Source organism: Puma concolor, chromosome D1 (genome assembly GCF_028749965.1).
Source record: "Puma concolor isolate L17-30 chromosome D1, mPumCon1.1.hap2, whole genome shotgun sequence".
Taxonomy (NCBI): Eukaryota; Metazoa; Chordata; class Mammalia; order Carnivora; family Felidae; genus Puma; species Puma concolor.
The window spans coordinates 65,127,201-65,153,856 of record NC_141676.1 but is presented as its reverse complement, the minus strand read 5'-3'; the positions used below and the strand labels follow the sequence as shown (position 1 = coordinate 65,153,856).

At 37.6% G+C, this 26,656-nt stretch overlaps 1 protein-coding gene across 11 annotated transcripts in view; it reads left to right on the top strand.

Annotated features, from left to right (window-relative positions):
- TENM4 (teneurin transmembrane protein 4) overlaps nucleotides 1–26,656 on the top strand; it is a 2,941,751-nt gene that overhangs the window by 334,156 nt on the left and 2,580,939 nt on the right. The gene's annotated exons all lie outside the window — the stretch shown is intronic.

Below are 26,656 nucleotides of genomic sequence, written 5' to 3'. Positions count from 1 at the left end.
TACACAAATGAGTGATGAGCTGTTATTCCAACCAAAAATCTGCTTCACCCTATCTACTTTCCATTCTTTACATTCTGTCTAAAAACACATATTTACATGGGTAGGAAAAAAATGGCTACATTTAATACATGGGTATACAGATAACACCTATCTAATCAGTATCTTTATTGATTATTTGGAATTTGCTAAAATTTTTTAAAACATTTTTCTCTTCAGTATACTATGCAGTCCACTTAAAATCATATTTATATTGTGCTTCTTCTTTTGTTGAGTTTGCATATTTTATAGCTTTGCTCCAAACCCACTTTAAGCTATCAGTTCCCATGAGATAGGATCCAACATTATGACATCATTGGAGGATGTCATCAAAAAGACATGACCGCCAGGAGCAAGAAAATAATATCCACTCTTACTACTTTTGTTCCACTTAGTACTGGAAGTTCTAGCCACAGCCATCAGACAACAAAAATAAATGAAAGGCATCCAAATTGGTAAGGAAGAATTAAAACCTTCACTATTTGTATATGACCTGACACTATGTAAAGAAAACCTTTAAGATTCCAACAAAAACTACCAGAACTGATAAATCGATTCAGTAAAGTTATAGGATACAAAATGAATGTACAGAAATCCATTGCATTTCTATACACCAATAATGAAGCAGCCGAAGGAGAAATTAAGAAAATACCATTTGCAATTGCATCAAAAATAATAAAATTCCTAGAAATAAACCTAAACCGAAGAGATGAAAGACCTGTACTCTGAAAATTATAAAATGCTAATGAAAGAAATTCAAGATGAAGCAAAGAAATGGAAAGACATTCCATGCTCATGGATTGGAAGAACAAATATTGTTAAAATGTCTATACTACCCAAAGCATCTACATATGTAATGGAGTCCCTATCAAAATACCAATAGCATTTTTCACAGAACTAGAACAAACAATCCTAAAATTTGTATGGAACCACAAAATACCCTAAATATTCAAAGCAATTTTGAAAAAGAAAAAGCTGGAGGTATCACAATTTCAGACTTCAAATTATATTACAAAACTGTAGTAATCAAAAGAGTATGATACTGGGACAAAAACAGACACACAGATCTATAGGATACAATAGAAAGCCATGAAATAAACCCACAATTACATGGACAATTAATCTTTGACACAGGAGACAAGAATATGCAATGGAAAAAAGACGGTCTCTTCATCAAAAGCTGCTGGGAAAACTGGACAGCTACATGCCAAAGAATGAAAATAAGACCACTTTTTACACCATACACAAAAATAAAACTCAAATTGGTTTAAATATTTAAATGTGAAACCTAAAACCATAAAAATCCTCGAAGAGAGTAAAAGCAGTTTCTCTGACATTGATCATAGTAATATCTTTCTATATCTGTTTCCTTAGGCGAGGGAAACAGAAGCAAAAATAAATGGTTGGAACTAGGTCAAAATAAAAAGCTTCTACACAGCAAAAATACAAAAAAAGAAAAACAACCAACAAAACTAAAATACAGCCTACTGAATGGAAGATAATTTTGCAAATGACATATCCAGTAAAGGGTTAGTATTCAAAATATATAAAGAGCTTATACAACACCCAAAAAACAAACAATCCAGTTAAAAATGGCAGACGACACGAACAGACATCTATCCGAAGAAGACTTACAGATGGTCAACAGACACATGGAAAGATGCTCAACATCACTCATCATCAGGGAAATGCAAATCAAAACTGCAATGAGATATCACCTCACACGTATCAGAATGGCTAAAACCAAAAACACTAGAAACAGCAAGTGTTGGCAAGGATGTGGAGGAAAAGGAACCCTTGTGTAGTGTTGATATGAATACAAACTGGAGCAGCCACTGCGGAAGACAATTTGAAGTTTCCTCCAAAAATTAAAACTAGAGCGGTGCCTGGGTGGCTCATTTGGTTAAGCATCTGACCTTGGCTCAGGTCATGATCTCACAGTTTGTGAGTTCGAGCCCCGCGTTGGGCTCTGTGCTGACAGCTCAGAGCCTGGAGCTTGCTTCGGATTCTATGTCTCCCTGTACCTCTGTCCCTCCCCTGCTTGTGCTCTGTCTCTCTCAAAAATGAATAAATGTTATAAAATTAAAACTAAAACTACCCTACAATCCAGGAATCACACTTCAGGGTATTTACTCAAAGAATACAAAAACACTAATTACTAGGGATATATGCACCCCTATGTTTATTGCAGCATTATTTACAATAGCCACAGTATGGAAGCAGCCTAAGTGTCCAGAAATAGATGAATGGATAAAGAAGAATATAAATAATAGTATATTATTCAGCCATAGATAAAGTTGAAATTTTGCCATTTGCTACAACATGGATGAATCTAGGGGGTATAATGGTAAGCAAAATAAGCTGATAAGAGAAAGACAAATACCATATGATTTCACTCATTTGCGGAATTTAAGAAACAAAACAAATGAACAAAGGAGAAAAATAGAGAAACCAAAAACAAACTCTTAACTATAGAGAACAACAGATGGTACCAGAGGAGAGGTGGGTGGGGGCTGAGTGAAATAGGTGAAGGGGATTAGGAGTGCACTTGTCGTGATGAGCACTGAGTAATGTATAGAACTTTTGGATCACCTGAAACTAATTTAGCACTGTATATTAACTACACTGGAATTACAATTTTTAAAAAAAGGACATGACCACAGATTGACCTGTGAACTGGACCCAGATATTCGGAGGCTCCTCATCCACTGCCTTTTCCTTGGAATGTGGGTTCTCGTCTTTCTCTGAAGCTGTTCCAGACATGGCCTTGAGATGGTGATGGGGTCTTGAAAACAACATACATACCTCTTTATAATAATTTTAAGATTTAGTGGGCAGGTGCAGAGATCCACTCAGCTTGTTGTTGCGCAAGACAAACCTCATGTGTAAGTTCCCTTTGCTTATTGAAACTGCCACCTACCAACCTTGAGTGGTCTCTTTCTTCTGTCTCCCCCTGCCCTCTGAGTTCAGGGGCCAGTTTCAGATTACACCTGGGAAACTCCTGTTGTGACCCAACAGATATACAGAGAATAGGCACTTAGTCTTAGTTGGTCCACATATGGGTACCTGAAAGAATAACCTTTAGATTGTTTTGTGAAACTCAGTTCATTCTTTAAACTGCCACCATGCCAATCTGAAAAGCAAACAAATCTGACTTAACTTCACTTAGCATAAAGCCCTCAAGGCTTTGACATGATTTGCCATGTTGACACGAATGGCAAGATTTCACTCTTTTTATGGCTTAATAATATCCCATGGTGTTTATCTTTGTATGTATATCTGTGTGTGTATGTGTGTATGTATGTGTGTATGTATGCATGTATATAAATATATATACCACATTTTCTTTATCTATTGATCCATCAATGGGCACTAAAGTTGCTTCATTTCTTGGCTGTTGTAAACAATGTTGCAGTGAACATGGGGGTGCATATACCTTTTCAAATTACTGTTTTTGTTTTCTTTGTATAAACACCCAGAAGTTGAATTGCTATATCATATGGTAGTTCTATTTTTTTATTTTTTGGAGGAAACTCCCTATTCTTTTCCATAGTGGCTGCACCAATTTATATCCCCCTCAACAGTGTACAAGAGTTCCCTGTTTTCCACATCCTTACTGACTCTTGTTAATTTGGGGGCTTTTGATAGCCATTCTAAAAGGGATGAGGTGGTATCTCATTGTGGTTTTGGTATGCATTTCTCTGATGATTAGTAATGTTGAAAATCTTTTCATGTACTGTTGACTATCTGTATGTCTTTTGGGGGAAAAATGTATGTTTAGATCTTCTCCTTTTTCATTGATTGTTTGATTTTTTGTTGTTGAGTTGTATGAGTTATTTATATATTTTGGGTATTAATGTCTTATCAAATATATGATTTGCAAACATTTTCTCCCATTCATTAGTTTTCATATTCATTTTACTAATGGTTTTCTCTGCTACATAGAAGCTTTTGGTTTGATGTAGTTCCACGTATTTATTTTTGCTTTTGTTTTCTTTGCTTTTAGTGTCAAATTAAAAAAAATGATTTCTAAGACCGACATCAAGTTGCTTAATGTCTCTATCTTCTCCTAGGAGTTTTGTGGCTTTAATCTATTTGGAGTTAATTTTTGTGCATCGTGTAAGACAGTTGAGCAGTTTCATTCTCATTTATGTGGCTGCCCTATTTTCTCAGCACCATTTATTGAAGAGACTGCCCTTTCATCATTGTATATTCTTGCCTGTTTTGTTGTAAGTTAATGGACTATTTATGAGAGAGTTGATTGCTGGGCTTTCTATTCTGTTCCATTGATCAATGTGTCTGTTTTTATGCCAATACTATACTGTTCTCAATACTATAGCTTTGTAATATATTTTGAAATCAGGTTAGGTGAAGCCTCTAGTGTTCTTCTTTCTCAAGATTGCTTTATCTTTTGGGGGCCTTTTGTGGTTCCATACAAATTTTAGAATTGTTTTTTCTAATTTTGTGAAAATGCCACTGGAATTTTGATAGGGGTTACACTGAATCTGTAGATTGTTTTGGGTAGTATGGACATTTTGACATTAATTCTACCAATCCATAACCATGAAATATCCTTTCATTTGTTTGTGTCTTTTTCAGTTTCTTTCATCTCTGCCTATTCAAAATACCCTTCAAAACTTAGCTGACACTCCATGAAGGTCATTACTACTTTTTATGGCCCTATTGATCTCTTGTTTCTCTGAATGGCTTCTCTAGCATATTTCCAGTCTAGATTGTGGAATTTGATGCCCATAGCTCCTTATCTTTAACTATTTTAGTCTTATTTGTCAACCAAGTTGTGAACCTCAAATCTTGGTTTCTTCTCTGCCCTACTGTGATTCAGACACATTCTAGTTGCTAGATACACAGAGGGCTGTGAAGGGCAGGATAAAGGAGCAGGGAGAAATGTTGGCAAACAAATATTTATTGATTTAGTATTTATTGATTGATCCTCTACACTATAAAATAAGAAAATTAGGATGGCATTTGAATTAGCCAAAAGAATCACATAGTACCTGTGTTTGATAATGACTAAACTGAGTAATCATAAAATCAATTTATTTTCTGTGCATCTCCTGTGATAGAATATTACAGTAATAATTTATTGATCTATGGGTTAGAAGTGCTACAAATGGTTGTGTGATATCAGCTTTTTCAGTCACTGGAATATTATGCCTGAGATATTACAAGCCTCAGTCAGTTGTTTTGGTCCTGAGGTTGCTGCATGAATGGCAACGAAATTCTCATCTAATGGAATTTCCTACCTATAATCATTTACTACAAGACCGTAGCTTAACTCTGCCACTAAGTTTGTCTTTGTATAAGCAGGATGCATTTCAGTGATTCAACTCAGAAGATAACAAAAATAGCATTTTCTAGGTTCCAAGTTAAAAACTGTTTTCTTAATAACATTTGAAACATCACATATAGCAAGTTTTTAATTTATCTAAAGTCGGGAGTCATGTTTTCCATACCATCCTATCCTCCTTCCTATTTTAGTAAAATGCTAGAGAAGGGGTCTGGCACCCATGCAGCAGCTACCTCTTCATTTATCATCTAAGTCACTGCTACTGGTAGAAGGACTGGATTCTTTTTTTTTTTTTAATGTTTATTTATTTTTAAGAGACACAGAGCATGAGTGAGGGAGGGGCATTTATTTGCTGTCTGCACAGAGGCCAATGCGGGGCTCAAACCCACAGACCGTGAGATGATGACCTGAGCCTAAGTTGGACGCTTAACTGGCCAAGCCACCCAGGTGCCCCAGAAGTACTGGATTCTTGAATAACCAGCCATGTTAGTTTGAGTTTATTATTCAAGGAGAAATCCCATCTTTTATTTAGTCCTTCACTTTTATTTCTTTATTTTTCTACTTATTTGTTTATTTTTATTTTTTTGAGAAGAGAGAGCAGGGAGAGACAAAAGGAGAGAGAGGGAGAATCTTAAGCAGGCTCCACATTGAGTACAGAGCCCGATGTAGGGCTCCATCCCATGACCCTGGGATCATGACCTGAGCCAAAATTAAGAGACAGACGCTCAACTGACTGCACCACCCAGGCACCCCTACCCCTTCATTGTTAAAACACAGTCTCCTGTCGTCAAATAACTGAGGCTTCTTTGTTATCCTTTCACTGAAAACAAGGTTTCCTCTTCTTTCCCTGTAGTTCTATTCATCAGAAGTATTCATATGACTACCCACATAGGACTCCAGCTCTGATTGTTCACCTTGAGTTTCAGACCAACTATCTTTTCAGCATTTTCTTCAGGGTGTGCTACAGATATGTCAAACTGAAATTTTCCTCAACGTCTGGTCATCAACTTTGCTGCCCCAAACCCATCCTCATGCATTTGCCTTCTCAAATGGTGATCTAGGGAACTACTCAAGTCAAAAACCTGGAAAACCCTCTTGATTCTTTCTCTTTTTCACACCATTCACCCTCTCCTGCACTGGATTTTTTCACATGGTCCTACTGATTTTATTTGAGAAATGTCATTTGCACTTCTATAACCTCCATGCGAATATCTATTCAAAACTCAGCCTCATCTTCTCCTAGTTAGAATACTATAATAGCTGCTGGACTGAACTCTCACTGTAAGCAAATGCATAGACAGGGAGTTTTCTTACTCTCTCAAACCTGAGCTGTGGTCAAAGGCAACCCACATCACAAAGTCAAGGAGTCACCTGCAGTTGAGACCAATCCACCAAGCCCAGATTTTGGAGAGACTCAAAGGCAGAACCAGTTCAATTGCAAAACATTGTCATTTCCTTTTCTCAGTTACAAGAAAAGCACCTTGAAGGAAGATGCTATAGGGCAGAAAGTGTTGATCTTGCACAAAATGCAGTGTTCCTATTAAAAGACTTTCCAGTCCCTATATCCGAATGAGGTGATTTCTAAGGGAATCAACCATGAGATTGAGGATGTCTACAACCAGCACACTGATTTCACAGTTCCAGGGTGGGCCCCTGTTTAGTCTGCGTTTGCTCATTTGAGATGGGTGTATGTGCAGGGGATGTGAAAAAATGGTCCCAGAGCAGAGAGAGATGGCTTCAGTGGAGCATCCTGAACTCCCCCTCTTTGATCTGATACAGACAAAGGAGAGGTGAGTTTCTCTTGGTTTTAGTTGACATTGAACAAAGGTGGTCTCCAGGCTGAGGTAACCCCAGAAGCAAGGGGCTGAAGTGTGCACTGTGGGTAGGGATACTAGGATGTGAGAAATGGATTCCCTCATGCTAGCACTGTGTCCTACATAGGGTCCCACAGGCTCTTTAAAAAACCTCTCACATGCATTCCTCAGGAGAGCCAAACTTGTTTACTTACCACAGAGAGTAAAACTCTCACTCAGATACAACAAACCCACTGAAGTGCTTCTGTCTTCCCTCTGCTGCTCTCCTAGTCCCATCAGCCCCTCTTCCCCTTATAGTTTTTGCCTTTAGTTCTACTATATGTTATGCATATTAAATAAATTATATTTTCTTTTTCTTTAACATAGTTGGAGTCATAATGTATATGCTAGCTAGCTCATGTTTTAATTAATTAATTAATTTTTAAAAGTTTATTTATTTTGAGAGAGAGTGTGTGATCAGTGAAGGGGCAGAGAAAGAGGGAGAGAGAGAGAATCCCAAGCAGGCTTCGCTGTTGTCAGTGCAGAAACCGATGAGGGACTCGAACTCGCAAACTGTGAGATCATGACCCGAGGGAAACCAAATGTCGGACGCTTAACTGTCTGAGCCACCCAGGTGTCCCAGCTCATGTTTTAATTTACAGAGGAACATGTATGCATACGGAGCAAATTTTTTAGAACAATACAAATGGGTATAAAGTGAAAAAAAAAAAACCCTCTCCCCTATATTTAGTTCTTTTCTTTAATGATTAACATTATAGCTTAAATTAACATAGTTTAGTCTTTAAAAACTTTAAAAAGTTCACATTTACCCTCCCTTCTGTCCTTTCACTTTCCTTCCAGCTCATTCTTAAAATTTTATAATGATACGATGTTTGTATCCCATTCTATAATTATTAGGTTTTATTTGCATAGTTATCTATTAAGTATAAAAATTTTTAAATAACTAAATTTTGTTTTGTTTTTCAGAAAGTCTGTTAGGACTTTCTTCTCTTTGCTTTTGTTGTAGTAATATTTTCTGGTTGTCAGAAAAATGCTACTATGGATGGAAAGACAACATCAGTGTTTGGTTACCATTTCAAATCAGAAGTCCTATAAATACCTTTAATAATTGGGCAGAGGAGAGAGATCCTCCTTCTCCTATTACATTAATGATGATAATAAATTTGAAAGCCAATGTCACTTTCCAAATTAAGTCGTTGGCTGTTTTAAGCAAAAGAGAATAAAGAATGTTAAAACAGGCCAAAAAAAAAAATCTTATGCTTTAAATTCCTTTTGAAAAAAAGATTTAAATGTGTCTGGGAGGATTGTTTCCAAAGTGCTTTACAGTGGGAATTACTTTTTATTTGTTTACAATCTTTGTTCTCCTGTCCCCTTGAAATGGACTGAAACATACCCCTTTTGGAAAAATGAGGAGTAAGGCTTTTCCTGCTATAGAAACTTCTGTGTTTGCCTGTGCTTCGCAAAGAATGACATTTAGCTAACATGCTGTAAATGAACTGTAGCCGCAAGCCTTCCTAGCTAGGATTCATCATTTGGCTAGGATGCGTGAATATTCAAGGCATGGCCAGGAAAGGTGCAAGCCTCTGGGGTGGTGGCATGGGCTTCTCATAATTTAAAATGGAATAGATATAAGCAAACCCATTTCTCTGGGACCTTTATAGCTTCCGAGTGAATTATTTTTGTCCATAAAACAGAGAACCTGCTGTGTGATATTTGTAAACAGCAATTTTGTTCGTAAAAACAACATAAACCTTTTATGTGCCTGATGCCCATTTGCTAACTGCTTTTTGTTGAATGTGTCTCACATACCAATGGATGCTAGGACAGAAAAGATATGTTCCATGCAAATATTGTTTGCCACCAGTTGCTATGATTAATCAAATAGGACCATCTATCTAATAAAATTACATCTCATGCAAATTCATGGTGGCTGTACCACAGCTGTCTATAACTGCTGCTCATGCTGCTGCTGCCACACAGCGTGTATTATCCTCTCGTGTGTGCAGTTCCTGGGTGCTTTGTATAATACATATGGTAAGCCTAGGGACTGCTAATACTTCCTTTTTTCGTCTTAGCATCTTTTAGTCAATGGTGTCTGCAGGGGTCCATCCAGAGAGGAAGTAGCATTTCCTCTCTAGTCTGGAGATGCAATTGCAACTCTGTTTTGTGTCATGGAATTAAAGGGGAAAAGAGAGACTCTGGGCCTCCGATCTTACCAACATTTGATTGCAATTACTATAATGAGAATTATTGAACCAGTAAGGTAGCAGACTAACTGTGTACATCTGGCCTGCTCATCTGTTTCTGAAGATTGGGCCTCAGATGGGGCCTCAACACAAGAGTTCTATGTTGGCCTCAGTAGCTAAAGTCTGCTTTTCTTTTAATTTTGTTTGGTTGGCCCATTCCTGTCTTCATTAGACGAAGTCCTCCCCTAATAGCACGCATTAGTAGAAACAGCACAGGATTTGGATTGCAGCTCTGCCATTTTCTAGTTGCACTAGCTACTTAATCTTTCTGAGTCCATACTCCTCAACCTTTGTAGACCTGCCCAAACTGGCATTGTTTTTTGACTGTTTTGAGAACAGCTTTCCAGGAAGTCTTCCCTGATCCTGAAAGAGTAAATCAGCAATATCTTTTATGATCCTTTATAATGGATTGCATATGCTTACTATAGTCTTGGGTGTTCTATGCTATCCTGTATCTGCCACCTATCTTTGCCTTTCTAGAACTCTGGGCCCTTTAAAATAAGGTTCATTATTTTATCCCTGTACGCTTCAGAATGCCTGAAACATTTTGGTGATTAATGAAGAATTATTACATAAATATATGCTAACACACTCAGGTTGCAGAAAAAAGACTAATTTATGTATTTCCCCCCTCTATCCGATTAGCAAGGAGTCATTTTCACATTTTTAGGGCTGCCTGGAAGTGTAATTTGCTATTTGAGGGTAAAGGAAGGATCAAGAAATAATTCCCTGGGGTCATACAGAAAACCCTGGGTTCTCACTGTTCAGAAAAATTTAAAAAGTGCCCATTGGTTTTAAATTTATTATAGATGCCAGTGCTTGTGCTTACTCACTCACATGGGCTATTGATAATTATGCCATTTCATTCTCCCTATGCTGGATGTGGATACCTACTGAGTCCTAGTCCCTAAAACATCCATGGAATTGATTAACCTCAAGTTTCAACTTCCCTTGGAGTGCTGTATACCAGTGATGGCCAAAGAGCACCTCCAGGAACGCATAATACTCAGTGTTCTCTCAGGTAATAGGGAGACAACCGTCTACCCACTGGTTGTGTGGCAACCCTGTATTTTCCAAATTGTTAGCCAATATACCCAGATAAACAAAGGCCAGGCATGTAACGCATGGGGAGTGATGGCGTTTAGAGTGCACTAAGAAACATGAGACATTAATCCCGTATTCCAGCCTCTGCTTGATAAAAGAACCCAGAGAGTCACTATGGCAAATGGAAGAAATGAGGGGAAACTTTATCTTTCTTATTCCTACAGCAACTAGAACAAGACAGAAATTAATTCAAAAAATTATCTTACCGTGATTGTATGAATTAGTTTATCAATGAAATGTAATGTCCCACATCATAATGTTATCCTGATGATTACATACGATAGGCATCATCTGCTCTCACCTTTTCAAAGTCTTGTACTGCACAGCATTATGATTGTGCACAATAAGTGTTTGACCATGCTGCAACCCTTGCCCCATTGTGTTTGTGTGCATTGTGTCAAATGTTTGGGATGTTAATCAAACCCCAATTAATGACTTCAGGTCCCCTGAAGCTTAAAGTTCTCCCCAGGAACGCTTCAGTCACTTGCCACCTGCATTTCTCTAAGCTGTCAGGGCATCATTTCTAAAACATTAACATTGTTACTGTATTAGTGACAATCTACAAGGTAACATCCATAGGAGCAGCAGTGGACAGTATATAGTAGATTATTGACAGCTTGGGCTTTGGCTCATGTAGACATGATTCTTGTCCCAACTTTATCATCTTCTAGAGTTGTAACATTGGTGACCCACCAGCCCCTTTAAGATTCAGTTTCCTTAATTTTAAGGCAAGAGTAATAGCAGTATCTACCTCATAGAGTTGTAATGATGATTACATAAGATAATGCATCTATAGCTCTTAGCACATTACCTTGCACATAATAAATATTAGTTATTAATAAAATAGAAAGTCATTGTTTCTCCTATGGAGATAACCCAGTTCATGTGTATATCACTTGGTGTGGCTCTGTCCTTTCCACCTATGTAGCAGTACAACTGTATGTAAGAGAAATTTTAATATCTGTGTTGCTATTGACCTTCTTTTTTCAGTACACACATACTGACTACCCATGTTCTGACAAGTTTGAGGCCAAGCTAGAACATTATCTTCTGTTCTTAAGGTGTTTCTCGTGGATAAAAAAGAACAGTCAAGTCATGATAATTCATTGAGATAAATATTATTCATTAAGTAATTTAAGAAATGTGTGCTGAGTGACTCTCTGGTAGTTATGGTTCTGGGCTGGAATGAGGCATGACTTAGAGAACGAAGAGCAAGAAAGACCTCATGGCTTGAATTACTCAGGAAAGACTTCTTGCGGTGAGAATCTTTGATCCGAGTCTTGAGAAGTCGGTAGGCTGTAAAGAGGGTTCGGAAGAGTCTTCTAGACAGTGAGAAACAAATACAGACACAGATAGGAGTGTCTCTGAGTAGTGGAACTGGCTGAAAATGAGCAGGAAGAGGTCGAGGAGAACCATAAATGAAGAAGCTTTTATAAAATGCCAGGCAGGATGAGCTTTAATCTAAACGAAAAATAAAGCTCTTGAAAGGTGCACAATGATGGGAACTTTCTGATTTCAAAGAAGTATGCTCTGACATTGTTCCGGGGGCCTGCAACCTCACCTTTTTCTTTAGTGTGAAGGCGTATGACAATGGCAGTAGACCCGTAACTTTTGATAGAGCAGCAGGGACAAAGTCTGTTAGAACCAAAAGTCATGGGTAGTTGAACAGTAGTTAGGAATTAGAGCCCTGTCCTTTAGGAGGTTATGGTTGGTGGTAAAGTGGGAAGACATCTGAATGATATAATTTCCATATCCCATAATTTAATATAATTTGAAACAAAACTTGTGTGCCCACTCCATATCAGGCATTACAGGTACTTTATTTTATCACTTAAATCCAACCATTCTGAAGCATTTATGCAATGTTGTCTTAAAGCAGAAACCCAGGTGATAGCGTGGAGTCCAAAAAAATTGGGACTTGTCAAGGACCACATAGACTGGACGGGAATTCAGACCTGTCTGGATCCGACACCCGTTCTCTTTCCCTTCACCAGTTAGTCACAATGGGTATGAACCAGTCAGGGAAATACCCTTGTTATCCTGTCACTGGGAATTGCATTGATTTTAGGGAAGAGGGTTGAAAGCAACTAAGAAGAATAAAATACTGTGACAAGGAGTTAAAGGTGAGGACACATGCCCCTGGAGAGGTAGAGGCAGTGCCTCTTTAGAAGACAGTTCCACTGCAGTAGACATTGCCTGGCAGGTGCCATTGCACAGACTTACCAAGGAAAGACAAGCAGGTGATGACTGGTTTTGAAGAGAGCCAAGTGGTGTCCACAAAGTACCTTGCTGTATCAGTCTTGGTGTTGGTTTTGAAGGCACATAATTCAATAAACGGTTCTCATTAACTAGAAAAAGAGAACAGTCAGAATGTGTCCAAGCAATGACTCAAAATAAAATTTCTTGGAGCTGAAGGAAAGCCATGTTTACCATCTTATCTCATTTCTTGGTAAAACAGGACATAAATCTCAAAATTAAATAATCTCCCTTCAAGTTTGATTTAATTTTAGAATTACATGGAAGGCTGAGGAGTGGGAAATTATATAACAGGAGGTTATTTTTGTTTTTACTTTCGAAGCACTCTGTTTTCCTAATTACTCCCAAATATTTTCTCTGTGTTTTTCCTAAATGCTTTCAAACTGGCTGTTTGCTCTTAAGAGGCATAATTTGTCATGTGAGGGATTCTGTCATTTTTCATTCTTATCTGGTATCATTTTGGGCTCACACTTGACATGGACACAGTGTCCCATTTTGGTAGTGCAGCCGAGCTGTGGCTGTGCCTGCCATGGCAGGGTCATTTCTCTTGATTGCTAGCAGACTGGATAAACAGAAAAGCAAGAGGTACTTTAGCTAGCCTTAATTAGGGCCTGTAGTGCGTATGTTCTGTTCCAGATGAGACAACCTGATGAGAAAAGCAGCAGGAAATCATTAGAAAACAAGTAAATAAGGTACTGTTAAAGATTGAGGGGGGGGGGTGCACAAAACAACTTGGAAAACAGATTACCTTTCTTTTCAAGTTGGAAAGAAAGAGGCAAATGATCATTCTGAAGAATTTGTGAACCTTATCTGCACAGTTTCTAGCAGCTACTTGTCACTTTCTATTTTTATTTGCAAGTAAAAAATGGTGTAGAATTAGTGTTTTTTCTTGTTCAAAATATAACAAATCATGACAGCGTTTAATTTGCAAATTTGGATGTCTTATAAAATAATTGTAGCTACCATTTACTGAGTACTTAGCATGCATCACAAAGAATTTCAGAATAAGGATTTTACAATGGTTTCACATGCAGTTTTATAGATACATTGCAGAGGATCAATATTATAGTGACATTATATGGATCAGTAAACCAAGACTTATAGTTGTTGAGCATCTTGCCCAAAGTCACCCAGCAACAGGTCACAGAACCCAAGATTAAGCATAGGTCTTGAGTGTTTTTAGTTACTCAGGACTGCAGACACATCAGAGGGAGTAAATTGCAGGTACTCAGCCTGTGAGCATCTCTGTCATTCATAGATCATTCATCCTTTAAATCTCTCTCTTCTAATTAATTATTCCTTTCCTATAAAAACTTGCAATAGGCGCTGACAAGAGGTATTTAGCAAACATGTCACATATAACAGTTATTAAATATAAGTAGTTGAACAAGTACCACAAAGTTTCGAGAATTTTAATGTACTATAATATCATTGCCAACCAGTTTTCTCCACTGAGAAGGCCTCCCATAAAACCAGTGCAGTTGGGATGAGGGGAAAAGTCTGGGCTTGGAACTAGAGTGGGGATCCTTGCTGTTGTACTGGACACACTCTATGGCTTCTGCCCCTCTACTTGTCCAATGCTAAATTTCAGGTTCCTTTACTCAAAGTGTTCAGATATTCCTATGAGCTCGTCAATAATTAAAATAATGCAAACACAACAGATTACACAAAGTGCTGAGGCTGTATATAGTGTTTTTCCCCGTTTTCTTCTTTTTATGGACTAATGAGCAATCTCGTGATCCATGTGGCTATTTAAGTTTTCAAATTCCAGTGAATAATTTGCATTATGTAAAATACTGGAAATTGACACTGTGATATATTTTCATCCCAGTTGTGTTTGTAATAACTTTGGGTGACACTGGCAATTGGTAAATTTTTCCTCATATGATTCACTTGTGTTTTAAGTGCTTGGATGGACAGTCATCATAGTAAACATTACTATTCTATTTTTTCTTTAAAATTACATGTTGGAGCCACATTCTTTCAAGGCGAATACCTTTCCTGAAGTATAATTAAGTGATACAGTTATTCAACACAGTAATATTTGCTTATTTGTGTTATATTTTTGGAACAAGGAACAATTAATTTCCATGCAGGACAATCCAGATTTCCCAATTCAGGGTAATCCTATCTCTTTCCTGGTTGTTTGTAACTCAGAATATACCTCACTGGTCCCCTGGAAATATAAATTAGTATGTATATTCCTGGGGTATCTAGAATCATAAGCTCTAATTGCCTTTTCATTAACATTCCCCATAGGTTAGGAATTCTTGGTCACTGATTTAGGGCATGTGCCACAGCCTAGAGGACATTAACCCAGGCCTGTAAGTTGTGTCACCCAGGTTTGAATTCAGTCTTCGAAAAGCATTTCATCACTCTTAGACCAGCTGGTTCAAGGTGATGGTAACGCGATAAGACAAGCAAATCCCATGAGAATGAGCCTATTGCCATACTTTGTTCACTGTAAAATGAGTTCTATGGTCAAGAGCAATGCTATATGGAATATCATGACAGTAGATTAGACATCCTGTAAGTCAATAGATAGTAATTTTAGCAAACACAGTGGTAGGGAAGGTAAATCTATATCCAGCCTAAATGTGTTTCAGTGAGAACAAAGCTCTTCTTCCTTAATGGAAATGATCTTATCTAACCAACCTGATACCATGTGATCCCACCAGGAATGATGGCATATGGGGGAGGGGGTTCTTAGTGTTGATATCTGCTGTTGATTCATTGGGCAATGAGCAGTAGCCATAACCAGATCATAATTTGTGAGTGGAATTCCATCTTGCTGAAACCACACATAAACTCCACTGTTGGTACCATGACCACTTTTTGTTATGAGCCTACTGGAAAAAAGTAGGAGCAGTTGGGTAAAGAACATGATTAATGATTACAGGTTTATGGTCCACCCTGTTATTAAGATCCTCCTCTCCTGAGGCTAACCTTTGGTGAACATTCACATGTAACACACATATTTTCATATTTTGTGTCCATCCAGAGAAGTCTGTCTATATAGCTCTTCTTGTTGCCAGTTTCTTAATCATGTTCTCTCTAAGCCCTGACCATCCCGTCAAACCATTAGCCCATGATTTTATTCATGTGCATGCATGCACACACACAAGCACATACCACTCTGTCAAAATGACCAATCAAGTTTCTGCTTGAATTTGTGCCCATAGGAAGAATTTTTGTCTACCACTGTTGTTCAGGGCTTCCACAGAATGGATCTGTGATGGATTGTAGAGCTATAATTCTACAGTCATATACTTTCAAGTAGCACCATCATATTTTGCAGAACCATCTGTAAACAAGATCTTATTTTTGCTTATTCCACAGCCAACTGACCACAGGGAAACTCCCCATGAGGTCATAGGTACAGGTCAGAAGGAAGGAGGTAATATAACAGGAATGCAAGCCATAGCCATCTATGCCACTTGCTCATGCAACTTCAGAATGTGCTTGAGCACAGTCTTATATATATATGTATATATATATATATATATATAGTTTACATTTGATGATGTAATGCTCTGCATAATCAACTTAATGGATTGGTAGATCAAATAATACCTACATCATGATAGGCTGTTCAGATTACATAACTTACTGGCTCATTGTCAAGCATTCTGGCTATATTAAGAAGGTCCAGCACCAAGCCAAATATTCTTACTCAAAAGTAGAATGGTTGGGGCGCCTGGGTGGTGCAGTCGGTTAAGCGTCCGACTTTAGCCAGGTCACGATCTCGCGGTCCGTGAGTTCGAGCCCCGCGTCGGGCTCTGGGCGGATGGCTCAGAGCCTGGAGCCTGTTTCCGATTCTGTGTCTCCCTCTCTCTCTGCCCCTCCCCCGTTCATGCTCCGTCTCTCTCTGTCCCAAAAATAAAAAAATAAAAACGTTGAAAAAAAATTAAAAAAAAAAAAAAAAAGAAAAAAGTAGAATGGTTATCTGAAGATATAGCTTAGTTCCAAATCATAAAGGTATGTATTATGATTCACCTATTGTGGCCTGACATAGAGATACAGCATTCCTGTCTTCCAGTAACACTTGAAGCACCATCAGATCTGCTGAGGCATACAGCCCAAAGAGCAAAACATTTTGTACCATGACCTGGACCTGTTGGAGAGCCCTATCTTTTTCTGGGCCTCACTCAAAACTAATAGCTTTTCAGATTCTTCAATAAATAAATCAAAGCAGCCTGCTTAAATGAAGTATCTTCCCTCCTATATCCAAAGTGACACATTACTTATCATGCCTCTTTCTTAATGGTAGGAAGTTCAGATGCAACAGTTTCTTTTACCTCAGAAAATATATCTCAACAAGCCAGCAGACTACAGGGTCCTGAGAAATTTAACTAGTTGGCATGTTCTTGTGTTTTTGTGAAAAAAAAATCCCCACTCTCTGGCACACTTCCTTTACGTGAGCCTACAGTACCAATGGTGTCCTTGTCATCAAGTCCAGTCAGTATAGCATCATCAATGTAATATGTGTCCTGTAGAATGGGAATATGACCAGGTTCCTAAGGAATGGATTACAAAATAGCAATGATGAGTTGGCAGAGTCTCAATGTGTAACAGCGAAGACATGTTGCTGGTCCTTCTGGCTGAAACTAAATATCTCCTGGTGATCTTTGCTAACAACTACAGAAGCAAGGGAGATATACAGAAAGGGGATATAAAGATCAATATCTAATACCAGGTGCCAAAGATGCACTGATTTATTCTAATAATGAAATCACACCTAGAAGAGTAGCCACATTTGCAGCCACCATATGTTAATTTTATGATATGCCACTGTAGTTCCCCAAGATCCATCTGGGTTCTGCACAGGCCAAGAAGGTCAGTTGAAATGAGAAGAGGGAGGAATAAGTACTCTTTCATTTTTCAAGTCCTGCATGGTTTAGTAATTTTTCTAATCCATTAAAAAGTGTGGCCTTGCTTTTAATTTACTATTTTGGTAGACTGAGCCAGTTCTAAAGTTGTCCTTTTGGCTCTCCCTATCATAAGCGACTGTGCTCCACAGGTCAGATAACAATTGTGGAAATTCACCATCTGCAAGCATGTCTACTCCAGTTTCATGATCCAGATCTGAGGGAAAACTATAATATGGGCTCAGGGACTCTTTGTGCATTCTGTGAGACAGAACCAACCCCCAATTCCATTGATGACTTTATCTCCACAAGTCTCTATTCTGACTGGGGGAACCACAACTGAGGTTTGGTTTGTAAGAATTAGTGTCATTTCGGATTCCATATCGAGGAATTCTGCAAGTCCGAATGCTATTTTTGTCTTCCTTATTGCTGCCACCCAATAAATGGCAGAAGTTTCTTTGGGGAGAAATCTAGGAGAAAGATTTACAATATACATATTTGGTTTCATAGCAGACAATTCCTCTACCCTTCTTCCATGAGAATCTGTGTCTGGGAATTGGCTCGTGTCTGAGATTTTATTGACAGATCTTGACTCTCCATTATAAACTCAGACCTAGAGCTCTTCTGCTTGTACTAATAAAGACTTTAGAAACCTACCCATATATTTCAGTTCTAGGATCAGCATTATTAGTCAATGACAAACATCTCTGAGGCTCAGTATACGATGATAAGTGTTTCAACTATGCTACCCTTTTTGGCAACCACACTGACCTTGGCTTCAGCAACAAAGTGCTGAAACTTGGCTTCTGATATCTAGGATCCTATGCCTTACAGTTAGGGATTTAGAATCAATGTCAGCAGTTTCTTTTGTCATTTCTGGCTTACAGAGAACATCTCAGAGCTGGTCAAGGATGATGGAACTCCCCTCGCAAATATATTTTCCAGTCATGATAACAGAACTAACTGTCCTTCAGACTCTTCCAGGAGATATATTTAGGGGGTGAATGAGAAGATCTTTTAAGTACATGATAGCACTCGTTACCCTAAAAGCCTTCTTTTATACACCAAAGAAGTTCCTATATTTCAAGTTATTTAGTGTGGGTGACTTTTTGGTCCACAAGTAACTTAACTGTTAGAATTTATGCCTAACCCTCAATCTAACATGTTTAATCCAAGTATCTGCTTAGTGAATCCATAATAAATTATGGTTCAAGCCAAAATAATTTTATCTAATTTAATTTTATATTTCTTCCACCACAATCCTGTCTCTGAAGGATCTTTACCCCCAGTTTCGGTTTATATACATTATCAAAGTCATGCATTTGTGACGTGTTTCACACCTTATTAGGGGTCAAACTTTGTACCTTATTATCTGGAGCCCATGTGGTTTCGAATCTAGTTTTAGGTCTAGAAGCAGTGAGGAGTGCTAGTGATATGTCTTGAAAAGGATTAGTGACCCTTCACAAGATAAGTACTTCAAGGAAAGCCATGATAGTTTCTTGAGGCAAGAGCTGACTAACCCCCTCAGACAGCAGGAAAGCTGTTTCTACTGACAAATGAGACTCAACAGAATTTAATGGTCCCTGCTCCTAGGTTTATGAAAATCTGCCCGTATGTCTCCATCCCAATTTTCAGTTATAATCCTTCCCAATTAACAGCCTAACTTTAATACAATACATTCTGAGAAGTTGGAAGGTCAATTTGCATTGTAATTTAACTGCCTAGAAGATAAGACTTAGTTTGGTTTTCAAAAATCTTTGTTCTGCAGCTGTGGGATATAAGGGCTTATTTTAGGGTGATCACAGAAGTTTTTTATAGTCTTTACATGAAGTTTTAGCTGGGAATTTAAAGCCTTGAGGTCATCACTTTTCCCCCAAGTTCTCCAAAAAGCACTTAGAAGTAATCAATCCACTCAATTATCTTATTTACTTTTACTAATATATTTTACAGCCTCAAATACTTGGCGACATAAAGGGTTGCTCTCTCTATGCAATTTATTACTGGGGTCTACAGGTGATATTTTTAAACAGCTACTACTAATGTCCTGCTTACCACTGGAAAGAGTATTAGTGTCTTTAATCATATCAGGGAACTAACTCCAGAGAAACCAGAACCAATTCAGATAACTCATCATTAAAGTTCAATTCCTCTGAAATCACTTTTAGTATCAAATTGATTATCACTCGAGGTTTTCAGAAAAGCAGAACCGCTTGGATGTTTTTAGTTAGATGGATAAATGGATGTGTATATATTTATGTGTTTATGTGAGTGTATATGTTTGTATACACTGACACACACTTATATCCATACTAATATCTGTGTATATACATGAATAAATATATATATGTTTGAGTGTGCAAATATACATATATGTATACATATATACGTACACCTACACACATATAAATGATATATAAAGATTTATTATAAGGATTTGGCATAAGGCACCTGTGGGAGATGGTCATACAAACTATGTGAAACTGTTGTTTGTGTTTGGGGTTAATATCTGAGAACATAATATATACATGATGTGGTAGAAATAAGAACAGTTGGAATCTTCAAGGTTGAACTGGAACTTACAAAGATGAACTGGAAACTTTGGGTCTCTCATCGCCTCCAAAGCTCTAATTTAAACATTAGGAGTATCCTCCAAAAGATGATAGTTGGTTGCCCTTCATCACAGAGTAAAATATGCCCCTGACCAAGGAGTCAGAGAAGATGGAAGAAATTTATCAGGGAATCAAGATTCTTTGGGCCCAACTGTTGCTCCACACCACCAAGGTGAGCCTGCTTACAATAAGTCATAGGTGGGTGCTGCATAGGACTTTATGTCTTACACTGACTTTCTGAGTATTAAAAATAAGACACTTGCTGCTTCACTCCTGCCTTCCAGATCTCATGCAAAATGTGTTGCATGGCAAGCTAAGCAGGAACCATGAATGGAAGGTAATTCTAGGGAATGTAATTCCAGATTTGCCTAAAATGATGCAATACAAATCCTTCAAGTCATTGTTAATACCAAAATCCATTGTATTAAATATAACTATAATGATATTCCAAAAATTCTAAATAAACTATAGGACTTGAGAAGCTGTATTTTTCAAATATCCCTGATTATCCTGATGCCAAGTCGGATTTGGGATCCAGTGCCAAGGACAATGACATTCCTGGAAATGGATACCAAAATGCTGGGAATTGCTTTGTTCCAGGTACTCAATGAATACATAAGATGCTAAAGAATGAAAAAGAAAATACACCAATAAAAATAATAGTTAATCATTTCTGGTGAGGAGGATTTCTTACTTGTTAATTCAGTGAATTTCCTTAACTTCTCTTTGTAAGGCATTTGTCTGTGTTAAAGGGTCAATGTAGTTTTTTTCTTTTTCAAAATTGAGACATAATTGCCATATAACACTATAAGTGTAAGGTGTGCAATGTGTTGATTTGATGCATTTATATGTAGGAGTATGATTACCGCCATAGCGTTATCTAACACCTCTGTCACATAATTATCATTTCTTTCTCTCTCTTTTTTTTTTTTTTTTTTTTTGGTAATGAAAGCAATTAAGATCTAGTCTGTTAGCAACTTAGAAGCCTATAATATTGTATTGTTGACAATGATCACTATGATCTACATTAGATTTCCCAAACTTTTTTTATAATTGTAAGTTTGTCAGGGGCTTTAATTTTTTTAAGTAAATATATAAAAGAAACAAACAAAAAACTTCCTCATAATGTGCAGAGTCCCAGAATTAGCAATAGAAGGTCCAGTGGTTCATTGCAGTATAATTCCCACTACACATTTGTCCCAAAAAAGGATTTTTATCACTCTTAGGGAGACAGCTTGGACTCATGTGGTAGAACAAGTGTTTAAAGTTATGTAGACCTGGATCTGCATGGCACCTCACTCACCTCTTGGCTGTTGGCCTGAGTGAGTTATTAGTTTCTGAGCTCTCCTTTGCCTATGTCAGAGTCACATGAAAGTCACTATATATTTTTATTGCCAACGGTTATTGCAGAGTACAGAAAACAGTGTTTAAGAAAACTCTTGCAGGAATTGTGACACCTTCTAGAAACTGAGCAAATGATGGTTACCTTTCTGCATTCATAATGATTCAATTCTTAATAATTCTTATGATTGTTTAATGACTAATTGGGTTGTGTGAGCACATGACTGAAAAGGTAAATTATAGTATCAAAAACAGTGATTGTAGTTAGCCTTATTCTTGGGATTCCTGGGATTCATTTTATATTTGTACATTATGAAGTGAATAAAGTATAGACTGTGGAGTGAGAGAAGATTGGGTAACTTTCATCTCCGCCAACTGCTTACTATATGATCTTGACTAAGTTACTTACCTTTTCTTAAGTCTCATCCTACAGTTAACCTGGTTTAATAACATGACACATATAGGATTACTTTAAGAATTAAATGAATTAATGGGTGCCCGGGTGGCTCAGCTGGTTAAGCATCCGACTTCTGCTCAGGTCATGATCTTGCGGCTAGTGAGTTTAAGCCCTATGTCAGGCTCTGTGCTGACAGCTCAGAGCCTGGAGCTTGCTTCAGATTCTGTGTCTCCCTCTCTCTCTGACCCTCTCCCGCTCTGTCTCTGTCTCTCTCTCTCTCTCTCTCTCTCTCTCAAAAGTAAATAAACATTAAAAAAAAAGAATTAAATGAATTAGGTTGCAAAGCATCCATTGAGCACATGAGTACTGTTAAATTTTTTCCTATTTCTAAAAATTTACATCTCTGTAACATTAAAGTGCTAGAAACTTAATTATTGCTTTTAAAATTGTTAAGACATAGATTAAGTTATTGAGTCCTCACTCACAAAAATGTACACAATTAACAATTACAGGCAGGTTCAAGTATATTATCTGAAAATTGATGCCTCCAAAGCTTTAATATTGAATAAAGACCATTGCCATCTGTGCATACGACACTTTCGTGAGCGATAAACTGGTAAATCAACTGGTAAAGTAAGAGACGTGGAGGCTGACTGTCGCATCATGGTATAAGCACACTTGGTAAACATAAACTAAAGCTACATTAATCTTAGTTAATGGGTGGAGTTGGGACTGAATCACGGAGGCACACTGTATATGGAATGTGCATTCAGTAAGCACTAACTGTGCACTGGCCCTGAAATAGGTTTGAACGATTCAAAGATATACAAGACAAGTTCCCTGCATTTAGGTGCTAGAATCATGTGCAAAATGTGAAAGGTAACAAGCAATGGGAAAAGTGATAAGATCCAGGTATTTATGGTTCAAACACGGCATCGTGAATTATGTATATGCTTATTGATTACTATAGTTCCAATCTTAAGGAATTGAAATATGATGAACCTGCAGTCTGTCACCTTATAGAGATTATAATATCAAATATGGATTCAAAATATTTATAACTTAAGATGAAAAGGGAAAAAATTCTCCAAGGAGTATTCAGATAAAGAAACTTAAGAGACGGCATCTTATTTAGGGTCATTGACAATTTTTTTCCTATCAAGGAGTTTGATAAATGTCTTAAAGGAGGAGTTTACATTTGAGCTAAGTCTGAAAAGAACTGAGGAGACTTTTGGTATTTGGAGAGTAGAATAAGAGACTGAGGGGTGGCTAAATGGTAAAAGTTGGGAGGACACATTTTAGGTTGGAGCATAAAAGCTAAATTGTTTGGTACATAAATTAATTTGTTATTTTGATGGTCCAAAGTGGTCTAATGTTGGCAATTTCATATGATTTAACCTAGTTTGAAAAATATTAAGTGTCTCTGGTCTCCAAGAAGTTGTGTGACAGAAGTGTGGAAGTTTTAACCCTTGAAAGATTCCCTGTGGCTCTTCTACACATGCATGCTCCAAAGAGAGGGTAAAAACTACAAAAAACGTGGGCTTTAGAGTCAGATGCACACAGATGTGAATGCTGCTGAGTCTATAACTTACCTTGGTCAAATCACTGAAACCACCTAGACTTGGTTTATTCAGTCACAAAATGGGAATCATAGTATTATCTTCAGTTTGTGTGGAGTAAAATGACATAATCACATATAAAATTTCTAACATGGAATGGATCTTCAGAAAATGTTATCTGTAGCATTGCAGAACTTTGATCTTAATCAGACAAGGTTTTTTTTTCAATTTTTTTAACATTTATTTCTTTTTGAGACAGAGAGACACAGAGCATGAAAGGGGGAGGGTCAGAGAGAGAAGGAGACACGGAATCTGAAACAGGCTCCAGGCTCCGAGCTGTCAGCACAGAGCCTGACGCGGGGCTTGAACTCACAGACCACGAGATCATCACCTGAGCCGAAGTCAGACGCTTAACCCACTGAACCACCCAGCCTCCCCAGACAAGTTTTGAGGGACAAATTGAACACATCTCCAAGAAAACATCTGTAATGCCTTCTCTTGCCTCTTTCTTTTCTTCTTTTCCACGCCCTCTCCCCCCACACCTCCAGCCATGATGCATCCTCTATAGTAGGCTCTCTCTCTGCCAGCTGTTTAGGGATTTCAATTGCCAGGGAGCCCAGCTGCTCACATATGTTTGAATTGCTTCATTTCTATTTAACCTTATTGCCAGAAAATTAACCAGTTCAACTTCTTTCTTTAAGTTGCCAAGCATTTTGCACTTGGAATTTACTGTTTTAAAAGTTGCATGGATAATTATTGATTGTTTCTTTGGCACTGTCATTATTTATGCAATTATTTGTAGCACACACATTAACAATTCATTTTCTGGAGAAATTGTAGAAATAACCCATGAAGGTAAATAGGAAGCTCCTGAGATTTTCATAACATTTTTCTTTCCAAGTTGTGCAATTATGTATTACAAATGGGATTAGTGTTTGGGGAAGAGACAGATGCCTACACCCTCAGTCCAACATAGTCTGGAAAGTTTAAATTCAGTGTTTATTATATTACTTTACAGTTAATAAGCTCTTACTTATGCATACTGTTTTTTACTATGAAAAAGGTTTTCTTCTGCATTACTTGATCTGAGGTATCAAATTGAAAGTACAAGTGAAACATAAAGAGAACAGATGATAATAGTTCCCTGTTGCATATAGATAAATGGACTCAGCAACATTAAATAGTTTCCTTAATAGTTACCACTGGTAAGCAATTGAATTTTTATCCTAGAGATTCTTCTCATGGAATATTCTTTCTTCAATCCCCCCAACTTTTGGTATACGTATGTATAGATATGTCTATATACATGTAAATATGCAGTGCATAGAATACAAGATTTCAGTCTCAAGAGTATTTTATTTTGTTTCATCCTGCCTCAGTTTCAGCAGGGTGTCTCTCACCAAGAAATACATAGCTGCCATGTTCATTAGTCATGTTCATAAACAAGTGTTCAACCTTTTCATTTTGGCTACTTTTTGTATTGGAGTAAGGCAGCCAGAGGATTAGTTGAATTATAATGTTATGGAAGTTCATGTGGGGTCCAGACAAGTATTGTTCAGAGGCAAAAAATATAATGCAAGCTCTGCATTTTTTAGGTGACTTTCTTGGTCCCTTATAATAGCTTTTTTCTTAGGTTGTCTCAGGATACACAATACCTGAATTTGGCCAACATCTTGTTCTTTCTTTCAGTTGGACATGGCTTTGTTTTCAACAGTCATGCTGAGTTATGCCTAATCAACCCTGTCCTCCTTCCCCAGTCAAAACTAACCTGAAAACAGATGTGATCCACTAACCTTTGAACCTTTGTCACTGACACTAGTAATATTTACTTACTGATAAAACCTAGGGATAATTTTTTCCCAAATATTTATCTGGAATTCTACAGTAATCACCCTTGTTAAGACTTGTCAGAAATTTTAGTGTCTGAATATCCTACTACTCACCTGTTCTCAGGTTCTAGGACAAAGAATTATCTTCATGAGGACAAAAGCCAGCTGAGAAATGAATGCTAGTGATACTAGTAAAATTTGTTATCACCTAAGCTTGTGTTTAGGAAGCTAATTGGGACTTTTTCTCCTTCTTCCTTGCATCTAAAGGGCCTGAGATATGGTATAGAATCAAGGTACACTTACCAGCGACAATGATGCTAACAAACACTTACTAAGAGTACTCTGTGGGCCAGGTGCTTTTCAAACCACTTTGTGTGTATTAACTCATTTAATTTTCATGACAATAGTACAAGGCAGTCATAGTCAGCAGCAGAACAAGCATTGGCAGGGTACTGAGCCAACTTAACTTGCAAGTGGAATAAATTGGTGAGCCATAGTGTGGTCACACAACAAGGCATTCATTTTCTTAAGTTGTTTACCTGAGGGAAAGAGGAAATATAAGAAAGCTACATTCCCTGTAAGTAAAGAATGAGTGAAGATGAGTATAGGGAAGTCCTTGTAAGGCAACATAACTGGCTCCACTAATAAGAGGTGACCCATAGATGCCTCAGCCTCTGATCAATAAAGATAGCAACACTTTGTCCCGTGGTTGCTACATATGTGAACTAGCTTGGCAAGAGGCAGGAGAGCCCTTTCCAAAGGGCTTTGAGTGTTTAAAGAAGAAAAAAAATAGATTCCTCCATTAAAAGTTTATATTTTTTACAATTAGGCAATTTATTGGGTACCTCCAAGAGAAACCATATCACATTTCAAAGTTTTTCTTGTCCCTTTACAACACTGCTAGCCATTGTTATGGACAGCTAACAGAGAAGATACATAGAGACAGAAACATGCTTCTGGTAGATGTCACCACTTTGGTTTATTTCCAGCATATCATTTGGAGGTGAGCAAGTATCCTTTTATTACAATTAAGGTACATGAAGACCCCAGAAGGTTACACAACTATTAACTCAATCCCTGGCTGTCTTAAGTTTACCACGAAAGAGCATAGAGATAAAATGACACAATTCCTTTCTTCAAGAAAGAAGTAGGTGAAACCAGAATACCCTCCTTGAAAATAAGCCCTACTTAAGTTCAAAGGAAATGAGGCAGTGGCTAAGACATTTATGTGATAAACTAAATTACCTCTAAAATATTTTAAATAGCTGATAGTTCATAGTGTTGATTAT